Source organism: Orycteropus afer, unplaced genomic scaffold (assembly GCF_000298275.1).
Source record: "Orycteropus afer afer isolate SDZICR_OR568_19922 unplaced genomic scaffold, OryAfe1.0 scaffold00476, whole genome shotgun sequence".
NCBI lineage: Eukaryota > Metazoa > Chordata > Mammalia > Tubulidentata > Orycteropodidae > Orycteropus > Orycteropus afer.
This window is the reverse complement of record NW_006922063.1, coordinates 226,322-243,388: the sequence shown is the minus strand read 5'-3', so window position 1 is coordinate 243,388 and position 17,067 is coordinate 226,322. Positions and strand designations below refer to the sequence as shown.

At 45.2% G+C, this 17,067-nt stretch overlaps 1 non-coding gene across 1 annotated transcript; it reads right to left on the bottom strand.

The window, feature by feature from the left end:
- Positions 1 to 6,680: 6,680 nt before the first annotated feature.
- LOC122151481 lies at positions 6,681 to 6,785 on the bottom strand. Its single transcript, XR_006164167.1, has one exon. It is a non-coding gene; the product is annotated as a U6 spliceosomal RNA (small nuclear RNA).
- Positions 6,786 to 17,067: the final 10,282 nt, after the last annotated feature.

Below are 17,067 nucleotides of genomic sequence, written 5' to 3'. Positions count from 1 at the left end.
CCTATTACAGGCACCCAGCAATTCACAGAAGGCTGTGTATAGGGCCTCTTTGTCTGATGAGCACAGACTAGCCTGTGGCTGACCTGTGAGCATCAGGGAGCCACATCCTCTTGGGACCAAGCAAGTCATCCCAAGGGTCCACACTGAAGTCCCTGCCCTGGCCCCAGAGCGTGTTACATCTTGAGCACCATCACTCATGTTGTTGTTGTTATGTGTTGTCAAGTGGGACCCAACTCATGGCAACCCCTCCTTGGGTTTCCGAGGCAGTATCACTATGGAAGCAGATTGCCCAACCTTCCTTCTGAGGAGTGGCTGGTGGGTTTGAACCGCCAGCCTTCTGGTTAGCAGTCAAGTGCCTTAGGCACTACACTACCAGAGGTCCTCCATCACTCATAGAGCACAGGATTTACAGAGAGGCCAGAGCCCACCTGGACTGTGATTGTTGAGGATGTGGAGAGACTGGAGAGATGCCCCCAGCGAGGGTCAGAGCAGCAGACCAAGAACCCATTCACTGGGGACAGACACCCTGGCTGTGTCAGGAAGCTCTGCCCAGATACCACCTTCTCCCAGGACCCTTGCTTCTGCCCCTGTGATCCAGTCTCCACATGGCAGGCAATGAGTCCTTTAAAATCACAAGGCAGATCCTGTCCCTCCATGCTCAAAATCCTTCCATGGCTCCCTCATACACTCAGATGAAATTCAAACTCATCACTGTGGTCTGCACAGCCCCATGAAACACAGCCATCACCAGTCTGTCTTCATCTTCTCTTCCTTAAAACAATGGCTGGCACAAAGTAGATATTGAATAAATGCCAACTATTACTATTTTTATTCATCCTTTCCTTTACATTAACTCATGTTTAATAAGATATCATTTCAAAAAGAAATATATGTCCAGCTCAAACACAAAAGTACCTAGAGCTGGAAGCAAGAGCTGGAAATGAAATAAGCGGGGAAGCATAATGTGAAGTGTGAAGGAAGGAGAATTGAAATATTAGATGGTGAAAGAAGGCCTGACTGAAGGTATGATACTTGAGCAAAGACCTGAAGGAGGCAAGGGAGGATGCCACGTGAATTTCTGGGGTCAAAGCTTCCCAGGCAGCAGGACTGGAAAGTGTAAAGACCTTGAGGCAGGAGCATGCCTGGTGTGTTTCTGTGTGAGGAATACTGAGAAGGCAGTGTGTCTGGAAGAGAGCATGCCAGCAGAATGTACCAGAAGATGAGGTCGGAGGGATGCAGGGAAAGGGTTGAGGAGATCATGAGGAGATCATGAGGAGCCTTGGGAACCATGGTGAAGACTCTATCTCTTGCCCTTAGAGAGATAGGGGTAGGGAAGGTGGGGAGAAGGGAAGGGAGGATGTGGTCCAGATCTGAAGAGAGATGGGATGTGGCTTGTGCTTTGGTTTTTGCTCTAACACTTGTCATCACTCACTGTTCTGGTTCCCTAGTGCCTCTCTGACAGGAATATACCACAAATGGGATGGCCTTAACAAACAGGAGTTTATTCTTACATTTGAAGGCTTTAAGTCCAAGTTCAAAGTGCCAGGCTCTAGGGGCTAGGTGAAAGACCCTCAACCTTGGGGTCCAACTCTGCCTCCTGCTCCTGGCCCACTGGAGCTGGAGGCATTTCTTCACTCAGACAGCTGTTGGCTGCTGAGGCTGAGAAGCCCCAAGGTTGACAAAAAGGCACAGTCCCGATGTTACCAAACCACACGACAGGCCATTAATTTAAGTCCATTGTAAGTCCCAAGGTCGGCAGAGCACAGCAGGCTGCTGAGCAATGACACGGCTATATGCAGGGTCCAAACGTGCCATAGGCTAGAGACCATTCTCAAAGCTTCTCCTTATATACAGGAAGCAGACCACATCCCAAAGGCAGCTACTCAGCTGCTCATAGTAGGTTCCACCATGGAGTTGATTACCAGTCTCATCATGGGGAATACTACATCCAGCTGCCCAGCCACTCAACCAGGCCCAGCCAAGTTGACATACAAACATAACCATCACACTCACCATTCCATATGTTGTGCTAATTTTTAATTGTACAACATGTGTAACTCACCAATTAGGTGCCATCCCACAAGGCCAGACATTTTGGACATGCTGTCTTCCCAGTACATAGAACAAAATCATGTACATAGTATATGCTCAATTCATACTTGTTGAATGAATGAATAAACGAATGGATGAAAACATTCCTTTCCCAATTATCTTTCAATCTTTCTGTGGACATTAACAGGGAAGTTCTAAATGTGATGTTAACATCAAATGATGTTGTAAACACTGAAAAAACAAAAACTCATTGCCATCGAATCAATTCTGACTCACAGGTACCCTATAGGACACAAAAGAAGGCTGTAATCTTTACAGAAGCAGACTGCCACATCTTTCTCCCATGTAGTGACTGGTGGATTTGAACCATTAACAGCCAAGCACTTAACCACTATGTCACCAAGGTTCCTTTTATAACACTTATTAACCCCCCTATCACAGAGAGAGCAGATTTCATTGCCAGTGAAAATTTAATGCCTTGTTTTCATTATGTATATATATATATATTCACCATTTGGGAGCTCTGGTAGCATAGTACCTAAGGCACTTGACTGCTAATCAGAAGGCTGGCGGTTCAAACCCACCAGCCACTCCTCGGAAGAAAGGTTGGGCAATCTATTTCCGTAGTGATACTGCCTCAGATACCCAAGGAGGGGTTGCTATGAGTTGGGGGCAACTCGACGGCACATAACAACAACATTCACCATTTATTTTTATTTAAGGAGAGTGATTAATATTTTATTTCATGTAAGGCAACAAGGTAGCTTCCTTTACAAAGAATTTTTAAATTATAAGGTGTTTTGGTTACTTTGTGCTGCTCTCACAGAAATACCACAGGTGGATGGCTTTAACAAACAGGAGTTTATTCTCTTACAATTTTGGAGGCTAGAAGTCCGAGTTCAAAGTGTCAGCTCTAGCAGTTGGGTGGAAGCCCCTCGACTTTGGGCTTCAGCTCTGCCTCTTGCTCCTGGTACTCTGGGGCTAGAGGTATCTCTTAACTTAGGCAGCTGCTGGCTACTGAGGCTGAGAAACCCAAGGCCAACAAATAAAATAGCACAGTCCCAATATTATCACACAACATGGCAGGCCACTAATTCAAGTCTAGAAACAGTCCTAAGAGTGGCAGGAAACATGGCAGACTGCTAAATGAAGACTCAGCTACATGTAGGGTCCAAGTATGTCATCAGCTGCACTCAAAGCACCTCCTTACATACTGGAAGCAGACCACAGCCCTAAAGCAGCCACTCAGCACTTGCAGCAGATTCCACCATGGAGCTGATTGCCAATCTCGTCATGGGGAATAACTGCAACCGGTTGCCCAGCTACTCAAAACCAGGCCCAGCCAAGTTGACACATAACCTTAACTACCACACAAGGAGTGAGTCAATTTAAAGGAAAATATGAAGCAAATAAAATTAATAACTGACATTTGCCAATTACCTACCATGTGCCAAAGTACTAAGTGTTTTCACTTGGATCAGTGCTTTCCCACTATGTGGTTTACAAGGCTTCAAGCCAGTTCTGCTCAGTTCAGTCATGGCCATGAAATGATACCATGATGGACCCAATTTTTTTAAATGTGGATGAACCAGAATGCTAACTGGAATGGGAAAAACTATAGGTTGAAGCCCTGATAGAAACTTAATCTCCCTCATAGAAAACAAGGGCAGCATGCATATTACATAGTAACCAAAACTCTTGACCAACAGAGTTGAAAACAACTGTGCCCAACTCAAAGATGGCAGCTGACCACACGATTTTGAATGTGTGTCATTGTCCACAGTCATGGCAGTAATCCAATATCACACATCAGGCTCCTGAAAGGGCTCATGACGCCTCTTCCAAGTCTCCCATTCCAGGGCTCTGACTCACAAGCTTTCCCATTCCAGTTAGCATTCCAGATAACCCAAATTTTAAAATTCGGGTCTGTTCTTGTTTTGCTTTGTTAGCAATGACTGAACTGGTTCAAACTGGTTCAAAGACCCAGTGGTTTGCCATTTAATACTATGACCACAGGCTACTTAAAAATTGTGTTCTATTGCACAATTAGAAACCCTAGTGGTGCAATAATGGTTAAGCTCTTGGCTGCAAACCAAAAGATCTAGCAGTTTGAACCCACCAGCATCTCTGCAGGAGAAAAGATCCAGCAATCTGCTCCCCTACAGGCTATAGTCTAGGAAACCCTTTGAGACAGTTCTACTCTGCCCTATAGTGTTGCTGTGAATCAGAATTGACTCTATGGCACACAAAAACACACAATTAGAACAACTCTGGATCAAGTGCCTGGGAGAGGGAGGTGAGGTTAGAAAGGGACTAGGGGGACCCCTGATTCGGCCATTTTACTTGCCAGTCTTGGGTCTGGTTTGTGGCTATGTCACATCCAGAGGAACAGGACTTGGAGTGTTCCTGGAGGTACAAGGTCAGCTGAGGTTGGTGGCATCCTGGCTGGCCAAGGGGTGAGACCCCTGTCAGTTCTGGAGCTGGCAAGGATGGAAGGGTATCTATTGCATCTGAGGCTGGCTTGCCACTCAGGCAGTGAATAGATGCTGCATATGGTATAGAGCTCAGAGAAGTCATCCAGCATGGCACACACATGTGATTGCCTATGCCATGTGGGCAGAGGTTGAAGACACAGGCCTGTGTGTAGGGCACAAGATCCTTGTGCTGGTAGCATGTGGCAAAGGGCCCGCAGCAGTTCTCCAGAACTCTTAGGAGCTGCTCCACCCAGAGCCTGTCCTGGCAGTTCTCAGTGCCCCAGAGTCACACTGGCAGCTGGGGGAACATGGAGATTCAGCACAGACACCTCCAAGCCTCATCTCCTGCCTCTCCACCTGAATAATCTCTCCCAGCATGCTCCTTTCACCCCTACCAGACTCTCCCTTTCAGCCTCTGCCAGCTCCTGATGAAGTTTCATAAACTTTTATAAACCCCAACTATGGTAGTTAAGGTTCTGTGTCAACTTGGCTAGGCCATGATTTTGAGTGGTTTGGCAGCTGGGTGTAGTTATTCCCCATGATGAGGTTGGATGTTGTATAATCATCTCCATGGTGGAATATGCTGTGAGCAGTTAATCAGTTGAAGGAGTGTTGCCTTCAGGGTGTGGCCTGCTTCCAGTATATATAGAAAGGATTCAGCATTTGGTTCAGTCTTCATCTCCATTTCCTACACTTGAACCAGTGGCCTGCTATACTGCCTGCTATGTTGCCTGCTCATTTTAGGATTATTGCCTTCACAGCCTGTAAACTAACAATCTGCCATTTTACTTGCCAATCTTGGGTTTGGCAGCCTCGGCAACCAGCAGCTGTGTGAGTTAGAAGCCACCAGTGGGCCTAAAACAAGAGGCAGAGCTGAAGCCCAAGGTTAAGGAACCTCCACCCGGTCCCTAGAGCCAGCACTCTGAACTCAGACTTCTAGCCTCCTAAACTGTAAGAGAATAAACTCCTGTTTGTTAAAGCTATCTACTTGTGCTATTTCTGTTGTAACAGCACTGGAGAACTGAGGCAAATTTTGGTACCAAGTGAGTGGGGTGCTGCTCTAACAGGTACCTAACTGTGGAAGCAGGAGCAGAGCACATCCTTGGAGCCAAAATCCCTGTACTGACACCAGCAGAGAGACTGTGGATGCAGAACCAAGAGACCAGCATGAGGCAGAGCAACAGGCTTGCCAGTCCATGGAGCAAGAAAGCTGAGTGCCTTTGAGCAAGAAGCTTCCTAGAGGAGTGGGCTGCCTTTGGACACTAACTGGGAGAACTGAAATGCTTTGTAATACTTCCTGGAACAGGACAGAGGCCAGGCTAGCCTCTTTGAGGGACCAAGGAAACAGGAAGTAGAAGTTGAAGAGACAAGGATGAAGGGAAGTAGAGCTGCCTCAGTCTCAAAGGGTAGGACCATGGCCCTGGGGTTTCAAAGGGTGGAACCACTACAGCCTCCTAGGTTTCACAGACTCAGATCTTCACCAGCTCAGTTCTGGAATGTGGGGTTGCTGTATATGAGTGCCAGTGGGGTGGAGCCATACCCACTGCCCAAAAGTGAGGGGGTGGAGCTGCCATGCCCAAGGGATGAAAGAATGGGGACTTCCAGGCCAAGGGGTAATGTCACCACTCTGATGGACTAGGATAATTAGATCACACAATGAAGAAGATGTATACAGGTGCCAAGTTGACAAGGGGTGGGGTGTTGTAGTTAAGATATTGTGTCAACTGGGCTTGGCCATGTTTTTGAGTGGCTTGGCAGCTGGATGTAATTATTCCCTATGATGAGATTGTAATCACTTCCATGGTGGAATCTGTGTGAGCAGCTAAGTAGTTGAAGGCAGTTACTTTGAGGGTGGGGCCTGCTTCCAGTATATATGGAGAAGCTTTGGGAGAGATCTCTAGTTTTCCGGCACTGTGTTTGGCTGAGATTCCAATTTCTGGACTTGAACCAGTAGTCTGCTATATTGCCTGCCAATCTTTTTTTTTTTTTTTTTTGTAGAGCAAAGACCTTTTTCATGTATTTATTTTTATTGTGACTTTGGTGAGAGTTTACAGAGCAAATTCATTTTCCATCCAGCAGTTCATATATATTTTGTTTCACGACATTGACTTACTTTTTTTTCCCCTCCTTGTAATTTCTGGAAAGACCAGTACTAAAAATAGGGAGCACCTCACAAATTTGCGTGTCATCCTTGTGCAGGGTCCACGCTAATCTTTCTGAATCATTCCAATTTTAGTGTATGTGCTATGAAGCAAGCACAGCCAAGGCCTTTTTTTATGCATTTTATCAAAATATAATTTTTGTACAGTGAAATATACAAAACTAAAGTGACATGGGTCAATGCTTTTTTTTTTTTTTTGGCAATATATCCTCCCCTCCCCTCTCACACCAACAGAGAAACTTTCCCTCCATATATAAACCTTTCCTTGACCCTCCACAACAACGAACTAATACTATATTTGTCCTTCAGTGATTGACTTATTTCACTCAGCAAAATGTCCTCCAAGTTCATCCATATTATGTGGTGTTTTGCAGACTCTACATTATTCTTTAGTGTTGCATAGCATTCTATTACGTGTAGGTACCATAGTTTGGTCATCCACTCTTCCGCTATAAATCTTGGAGGTAAGTCCCTTGCCAGATATGTAATTATCGGCAAATATGAATTTGTTGCTGTCATTTTGTTATGTGCTTTTTCATGGTGTTGATTTCTTTGTTCCATATAATTTTCTATGCTGAGCTTGTTTTGTTTATGAATCGTGTTATCACTTCCTTCATTGCTATTGTTTTAGTATTTGCTAAATATTTGTGCTGGTCCTCTTTTTTGATGTGAAGGTTTATCATTTTTCTTTGAGGTTATCCTGTGATTTATAGTTTCCTTCCCAAGTTTAGAACAGTCCATTTTATCTTGTAGTTGTCTTGACTTCCCTGCCATCTAGAAGTTCTATAATGACACAGTTTTTTTCCCTTTTTTTGGTTTGTAGTTGTCCTCATTTGTCAATTGATGTCTGTGGTTCCCTATTTACAATCTTGTAGGCTTATTCACTTTGGATACTTCCATAACTGGGTTGGTTTCTGGATTATATCATCATGTGTGTTAATGGTCAGTTGGTGTGGCTGTTGTTGCTTCTCTGTCCAAAGGGCTCCCTTTAGCATCTCTTATAAGGTTGGTCTGGTTTTAACAAATACTCTTAATTTCTGCTTATCTGAAAATGTCATAATTTCACCATCATATTTGAGGGACAGTTTTGCTGGGTACATAATTCTTGGTTGGAAATTTTTCTCTTTCGGTGTTTTGTATATACCATCCCATTGTCTTCTTGCCTCCATGGTTTCTGTTGAGAAATCCAAGCTTAATCTTATTGGTTGCCCCTTGTAGGTAACTTTTTGTTTTTCCCATGCTCCTCTCATGATTCTTTGTCTTTGGTTTTGGTAAGTTTGGTGATAATATGTCTTGGTGATTTTCTTCTGGGGTCTATCCTATTTGGGGTCTATGGGACTTCCTGAATGGATATAGTCTCATCTTTCATCATATCAGGAAAATTCTCTTCCAACAAATCTTTGACAATTTTCTCTGTGGTTTTATTTGTCTCTTCCTGTTCTGGAATTCATTGACACATAGGTTATTTCTTTTGTTGGTATCCCACGTGAACCTTAGGCTTTCTTCATTTTGTTTTAATCTTTTTTTCTGATTGCTCCCTTTCCAAAGAAGTGTTCAGGTATTTGCCTTCAATCTCCCTAATTCTGTCTTCCATTGATTCAGTTCTGCTCCTTTGGCCATTCAAGGTCTTATCTACTTCTGAAAATTTAGCATTAATCTTCTGGATTTCTGTGCTTAGATTTTTAATCATTTCTAATTTTTCATTTATTTTGTCATTTTGTTCTTGTATTGTCTTTCAAAATTCTTGTAGGGTTTTCTCTGTGTTTTCCTTGATCTGTCCCTCAATTCGTTGAAGATACCTAAATATAATTCCTTTAAATTTCTTATCAGGGAGTTCCAATGTTCCTTCTTCCTCAAGGATGTGTTTTGGGCCTATATCCTGGTCCCTTGTTTTTCCTGCTTAATCTTGCTTCTTTGTGTGGACTGTGATGCTCTGTTGTCTCCGAGGCATTGTGACTTTTGTGTTTATATTTAATTGGTGATTGTATGTTGGAGTGACTTGCCCACGATTTTTGTTTTCTTTGTGTTATCTATGCAAACAGGATACTGGGGTGTGCTCCTCTATTCATTAGTTGACAGCACTTATACACTCACCACCTGTCTCATTTCCTATTGTCAGCCTCTCGTATGTCCCTGCCAACCTTGGCAAACAGAGCCTATTTCTAGGTCCCTGGAATCTGAATGAGAATGCTATCACTTCAAAATGCAAAATAGTTGCCACTTGGAAAGATTCAAAAAGGGCTGTGCCCTCGGTCACTTTAAATATCCAAAATGGCTGTCGCTTGTAAACATTCAAAATGGCTACACCCTTGGTCACTTTAAATATCCAAAATGGCTGCCACTTGTAAACAATCAAAATGGCTGCGCCCTCTGGACAGCGGAAAGTCAACAGGTCAGGTTGTCTCCCTCCTTGCTGCTTCCCTTCCTAGTCATAGGCCACCAGTGCCTTTGTCCCTGCAGCCCTAGGTGACCAGGGATGATCTTTAGGTCAATTCTCAGGTCCCAACACCACTTGGAGATATTCAGTCTATTGGTCCTGTCAGAGTAGCTGACAGTCTGCAGTCTGTACTCACTGTTTTTGTTCAGGTTTTTTCACTAGTTGGTGCCTAATCCACTTCTGTATACTTCCTTTCAAAGCTCAGGGCTCCAGGATTATCTTCTGTATCTCTGTCAATTGGTTTTTCTTTTCTTTGTTAAAGAGGGTCTGTGTCACTTGTCCATCTGTTCCTCCATCTTACCGGAAGTCCTGCCTGCCAATCTTGAGGTTATTCTTGGACTTGAACCAGTGGCCTGCTGTGTTGCCTGTTGATCTTAGGATTGTGCCATTTTACCTGCTTATCTTGGGTTCATCAGCTTCAGCAGCCAGCAGCTGCATGAATCAGGAGAAGCCTCCAGCTCCAATGGGTATGGAACAAGAGGTAGAGCTGAAGCCCAAGGTCAAGGGGCCTTCACCCAGCCACTAGAATGGCACTCTGAATTCGAACTTCTAGCCTAATCTGTAAAGAATAAATTGCTGTTTGTTAAAGCCATCCACTTGTGCTATTTCTGTTATAGCAGCACTAGGGAAATAACACAGTCATTAAAATAACAATAACAATAACAGAACATTTAGTACAGTCTTACACTTATTAATGCTAAATAATGTTAGTTGTTGAGATTATTGTTTTTATTATCAAAGTATTTAATTGGGGCCTAGCATCTAGTAGACTAATAATAATAAAGAAAAAGCAGTACGATCTAACATTAGTTGTTAGATAACAGGTAGTACTTAGCACACAGTACTAAGCATGAGGAATAAGCTTAGTAAATATCAGTAGTATTAGTGGAATCAACAATAATAAAGAGACCAGCACTTAAGTCCCATCCACCATCTACACCTGTTGAATATAGATTTTCCAGATTGGGGGCCCATCCCTGACAGTTCTGACAGTTCCTGACTCCCAAGATGGCTTGGCTGCCCCAGGAATAGGGCCCAGGTCTTGACTCACCTGGTATGAGTGGCCACCATGTGTGCAGCTGCATAGCTCAGGCACACACACCTGGCCCTGGCCCACATCATCACAGACGCAGCCGTCAGTGCCGGAGAGTGCAGCTGGGCTGGAGAGCCACACCTGGCAGGAGGTCCAGGCAGGGCTGGTAGGGCTGTGCTTCCAGCAGGCCACGGGCAGAGAAAATGCTCAGCTAAGGAGGCCTGGGACCTGCAAGCCTGCTGCCCCAGCTGCTTTCCTGAGGGCCTCAAATTCCTGCTGTTTCTCTACCCCCTCTCCAGGGCCATGTTGTTTAACCTCTCTTGGGTTCAGTTTCCCTGTCTCTAAAGTGGGGCTCTTTAGTACCTGCCTCCTAGACTTGATTTGAGGGTTAGCAAGTTCACATATATTTAGTGGCTTGGATAAACATGACCTATAGTTCCAGAAACAGCCTCTACTTTGCCTACTTCTCCCACTCCATGAACATTGCCCAACTCCCTTCTCCTACTCCAAAGTCTTCTAGGGCTTCCTACTGCCTGGGTGTTGGAGATTCCCATGTGGATCTAACCTCAGTGGGAGTAGGGCATGGTTTCAGGGGTATCCTGGTCACCAGGGTGGCCTCGTGGGGCTTTCATTGCTCCTTGATTGGGCTTGGAGTGCTATCCTTCTAGAACATACCCTGTCCCTATTGTACCCCTATGCTTGAACCAGCGAGGAACCTCTGATAGCCAAGCAATAGAGAGTCAGTAAGCATTTTGGAGCAGAGGAGGGGAGCAGGATCTCATTTAGAAAATCAGGAAGATCTAAATATGGACCAAGTGCTTAATGATATCAGGGAACTATTGTTCATAGTGTTAGATGAGAAAAGGTCATGGCATTTATTTACTTACTTCATTCATTCATGTATGTCCCAACCTGTTAAAGAATCACGCTGAAGGTTTACATGAGCCCGCCTTAGTGTCTGTTACCAACTGCCATGCAGGGGATGAGGATGAATCCCTGCCCCACTAACCATGACTCCCCACAGAAGGAGGAATTCCTCCAGTGCCACATGGTGATGTCTGCACCCTGGCAGACCGCAGCATATGCCTGCAGGGCCAAGCAGAGGATTTGGTCACTGCCCTCAGCAAGACACAGATCACTGACGCAGCTGGATATATATGGATCCGGGTTGATCTCAGTGTGGCAGGGGAAAAGGGGTCCTAGGGATCCCTCAGAAGCCAGCGGCACCTCCTGACCTGCACAATCTGACCCTGGTCATTGCAGACAGAAGTCACCCCCACAGTCATGCCCACAAACCTTGCTCCTCACCAAGGTGATGCAGGCCTCGCATTGTTACTGGAATCACCATTGAATTTGCTGCAGAGCATGCATGTGTGATCGTCACAGGGCTGGGGCAGGGTGAGGGTGTCCATGAAGCCTATGCTAAAGCAAAGGCCAAAGTGGGACTGTAGCATGTCAAGAGGTCATACCACTACGCTGTCCCAGCACTGTGTGTTCACCTGAGCTGTGGCTCTGCACCTGCATCCCTCTCACCTGGATAGATACTTCTGACATGAGCATGATAGGGCTGCTCGACCTGTTCTTCTTCCCCAGCTCCACCCTGAAGAAGGGCAATGAGCTGAAGGAACTGCAGAATTCGGCTAAGACAGGAACATAGGTGCCTGGGAACTCAACAGTCCTCCCATGGAAGGTGGTGAGGTGTGAATGCCTGGCAGGTGCCAGGGGTTAGTGGGTGGCACCCTAAGATCCCTTTCAGGGTCCCACATCTCTGCCCAGACCCGTCGGAAGAAGGGGAGCAGTGCACAATGTGTGTGTGTAAGCCTCATAGCAGCAGAATTGTCACCCTGCTAGGTGGCCCCTGCCCTATGGAGCAGCTGCACTGGTTGGGAGCATGCAGTCAATGCCACTGCATCCCACCGGCAGAGGATTTGGTCACTGCCCTCTTACCACAGTGTGGAGCAGTTGTTGGGCAGGGCAGGCTTGACACAGGAGCTGGAACATATGGACCAGCAGAGCTCGTAGTGGCTGTGGGGAGGGCAGGCCAGCTCTACAGGAACATAAGTCAGGCAATGCAAGGATGTCAACTCATGGCTCCAAGATCACATTCTAGTCCTTGCCATCTCCCCAGAGCCCAAAGCATAGCAAGCCTCAATGAAGATTTGCTGAAAGAATCAATGAATTGATTGAAGCTCTTCTCTGTAGCATTCATTTATTCAACTCCAACTGAGCCCGTTTCTAGAAGTTGAGGGCCGAGCACTGACCAGGACAGACAGCAACCCCTGCCTCATGGAGTGGACGTTCTAGAACAGGGGTGGACAAACTATAGCCCACAGGCCGAAAGCAGCCCCCATCTGCTTTAGTACAGCTTGCAAGCTAAGAATGTGTTTTACATTTGTAAATGTTCAAAAAAATAATATTTCCCAATATGTAAAAATAATGTGAAATTCAAATTTTAGCATCCACAAATAAAGTTTCAATAACCCGGCCACACTCATCTGTTTACATATTGTCTATGGCAGCTTCTGTCTACACAGTTAAGAATTGAGTTCTCATGGCAGAGACTGTGTGGTTCAGAAAGCCTAAAATATGTATCACCTGCCTTTTTCCAGTAAAAGATTGATGATCCTATTCTGGAGAGGTAGACGAGGTGGGGAATGGAAAATGAACTAATAAACAAATGTTGTTGTTGTTATGTGCCGTTGAGTCAGACCCGATTCATAGCAACCCCTCCTTGGGTTTCTGAGGCGGTATCACTACAGAAGTAGATGGCCTGCCTTCCTTCTGAGGAGTGGCTAGTGGGTTTGAACCACCAGCCTTCTGGTTAGCAGTCAAGCACCTTAGGCATTACGCTACCAGAGCTCCTAATAAACAAATACAAAAGATAATTTCAGGTTGAGAAAGTGGGTTGTGTAACAAAGAGTGGCCAAGCCCCAGGATCTGCTCTGAGTTCAGTGGCCATGGAGGTCTCTCTGAGGAAGTGACATTTGAGCTAAGACCCGAATGATGAGAAGGAGCCAGTCGCGTGATGATCTGGGGAAGAACGTTTCACACAGAGGGAAGAGCAAATGCAAAAGCCCTGAGTGGGAATGAGTCTGGCTGTTCCAGGTACAGCAGAGGGGCCAGTGTGGCTGCAGCCAGCCAACTGAGTTGGGGAGAATGTGGGAGGAGGTGAGAAAAGAGAGGCGGGAGGGAAGGGAGCAGCACTTGAGGGTTGTAGGAGGAGGTGTGGAGGTCAAATTCCATTCCAAGAGCAATGGGAATCAGTTCAATGAGATGACATTTTTAAAGACCTCATGCCCAGTACTGGTCACACTGTGCCTACCAAGACAGACCCTATGCCTACGTCTGTTGGGGGGCAGAAGTGGGCGAGAAGGGTCATAGATCTGGGGAAAGAGAGATATTGGAGGAAAGACTACTGAGGGTTGGGGGTTAGGGTTAGGGTTAGGTTAGGGTTAGGGTTAGGGTTATCTGGTATCTCCCAGTCTCAGAATTAATAAAGGAGGTCTGGAAAATGGGACAGAGGGAGTTTTTTTCAGCTCAAAGGCATCTTGACTTGGGCATTTAGAGTCCTGAGTCTGGGAAGGCCCTTGTATGCTTCTGGGGTCAATTTCCTGGTTTCCATCTGCCTGGGATGCTGCACCTGAGTCCACATGGCTCCTTCCATCACTTCCTTTAGTTTTTGCTTTCACAGCACTTCTCTCCCACCCCAGGCCGTCCCTGAGCCCTCTGGGTAACACTGCGCATGTCTCCCAGCACCCTCAGCACTTACATATCGTCTCTGCCTCATATTGCTGACACTGTTTATCTGTGTATTTCTTCGCACCTTTGCTCCCTTCTCCACTGGAATGTCGGTTCCATAAGGGCAGGAACCAACTGATTTGTTTGTCTTCTTTGTTCACTGTTACAATCCTTGGAAGGGAGATGGGGCAATCTACTTCCATAGTGATCCTGCCTCGGAAACCCAAGGAGGGGTTGCTTTGAGTCTAAATCAATTCTATGGCAGTGAGTTGGGTTCGGTTTTGGTTTTATATCCCTAGGACCTAGAACAATGCCTGGTCCTTAGCAGGCACTCATTAACATTAGTAATTATAACTGTGAGGTGACTAATGGCCCCAGGGCTTGTCTCTGGCCTTGGGAGGAGGGTTGGGCCTGGCAGGGCAGAATCTCCAGCCTACTCATCACAAATCCCTTCCGTTGACCTTTGGAGCATGATGGGCTCTTCCTGTGGACAAAGAGAACCTTTGTTTGAGGGAGGAAGAACTTGCCTCTTCTTCCAAGAAGTTCCTAAGGCTGAGGGGTGGAAGGGAGTCCCTGGCCTGGGGGCCCCTGAGAGCTAGGGGTTCCCAAGCCCTCGGGATAAAGACCTCACTCCTTGCCTGTCACTCAAGGCCCTTGGCTCACAATTCTGTCTCACCTCTCTCCGTGTCCCATCCCCCAGCACACACACACACTCCTTCTCCCCTGGTTTGACTGCATGCAGCCTCCTATGTGTCCTTCAACTTCTTGCCTCTGGGCTTCTACAAACATTGTGCCTTCCTCCTGGCGTATTTACTTCTTGTTCTCCTGTCTGACTTTGACTTGTCATTCAGGTCTCAGCTCAGATGGCCCCTCCTTTGGGAAACTTCCATCGACTTCCCAAGCGAAGTCAGGCACCTCCTCTGGACTCCCACACACCTCTGAGTTTGACTCACCTGAGTCCCGATCTCTCTGGCTTGGGCTTCCCCATCATCATCTGACAACTCTGCCTGGGCTTCCCCATTACAGCCCGTAGCACTCTAGGTTGTTAATGTATAAGGATGGGTCTGTCTACACCCATTGGTCTGTGGACTCCATGAGGACAAAGTTCAGGGCAATGTTTCCAGTATGGCCTGTATGGGGCCGGACTTAGCGTATCTTCTTCCCCTGACTCCTTGGTGGTATGGCCTTGAGCCAGACTTCACTTCTCTGCCTCAGTATCTGCTCTTCATCTGTGAAATGGCCATATTCATGCTACAGGGGTGAAAGGCTGGCTTAGACCTTATCTCAGCTGCAAGCTAGATGGGGGTGGGATGTCTAGACAGGGACAGGCTAACTCAGGGCTCTTGGAACAATTTTGTGAAACAAAGTGTGTCACCAACAGGGGAGTAGGGTCAGATCCCAGTGTTCTGATATGGGAACACAGTGACATTAGTGCAGTGTCTCCCTAATGTTAAGGTTAAAAATCAGTTTAATGGTGACAGCTAACCATTGTAGAGAATTCACTGTATTGTCAGTGTCTTGATTAGCTAGTGCTGCTATAACAGAAATAGCACAAGTGGGTGGCTTTAACAAACAAATTGATTTTCTCACAGTTTAGGGGCTAAAAGTCAAATTCAGGGTGCCTTTGAGATCTGTATTCTTCACCTCAGTGCCATACAGGCCCTCATTCACTTCAAAAATGAAATAGAAAACATGAAAGAAATTTACAGATTTCTAGAAACACACTACTTACCTAAACTAACACAGACTGAGGTAAAAAAAAAACAGAGCCATAACAAAAGAATAAATTGAACAGGTCATTTAAAAATTGCCACAAGAAAAAGTCCTTCCCCAGACAGTTTCACTGGAGAATTCTACCAAACATTCAGAGAAGAGCTGACACCAATCCTACTCAAACTATTTCATAACATAGAAAAGGATGGAATCCTCCCAAATCTATTTTATGAAGCAAGCATAACCTTGATACCAAAACCAAAACCAAGCTCACTGCCATGCAGTCGTTCTGACTGATAGTGAACCCCTGGGTTTCCAAGGCTGTCAATCTTTACAGAAGCAGATCACTCTGTCTTTCTTCCATGAAGCAGCTGGTGTGTTTGAACCACTGCCCTTTTGGTTAGCATCCAAATGCCTTAACCACCACACCACCAGAAACCATTTACAATAACCACCAAAAAGATAAAATACTTGGGAATAAATCTTACCAGGAACACAAAAGATCTCTACAAAGAAAACTACAAAACACTACTTAAAAAACTATGAGATCTAGATAAATGTAAGAGCATACGATGTTCATGGATAAGAAGACTGAACTTTGTGAAAATGTCAATACACTCAAAGTAATCTAAGCATTCAATGCAATCCCTATCCTGTTTCCATCAACATTCTTTAAGAACATGGTAAAACCAGTCACTAATTTTATACGGCAAGGAAAGAGACCTTGGATAAGCAAAGCACTACTGAAGAGGAAGAACAAAGTAGGAGGTCTCACATTCCCAGATCTCAAAACCTACAATACAGCCCCAATAGTCAAAACAGCCTGGTATTGGTACAACAACAGACACATAGACCAGCAGAACAGAATTGAGAACCCAAAATAGATCCCCCCACCTATGGTCAGCTGATCTTTGACTAAGGGCCAAAATCCATTAAATGGGGGAGAGATAGCCTCTTTAACAAATAGTGCTGGCAAAACTGGTTACCCATTTGCAGAAAAATGAAACAAGCCACAACCCCTCACACCATACACAAAAACTAACTCCAAATGGATCAAAGACTTAAACGTGAAACCTGAAACTATAAAGTTCATCAAAGAAAAAACAGGGGAAAACTTAGGAGCCCTAATTTATGGTGCAAATAGACTATCAAGCATAACCCAAAATGCATACAAACCACAGAAGATAAAATAGATGATTGGAACCTTCTGAAAATTAAATTCTTATGTGCACAAAAAGATTTCTCCAAAAGAGGATCTTCAGATTGGGAGAAAATATTCAGCAACAACGTATCTGACAAGGGACTTCTTTCTAAAATTTATAGAAAATTCCAACACCTCGACATAAAAAACACAAACTAATTTAAAAATAAGTAGAAGATACAGCCACAGTAGTGAAAACTACCTGGTATTGGTTTAATGACAGATACATAGACCAATGGAATAGAATTGAGAACCCAG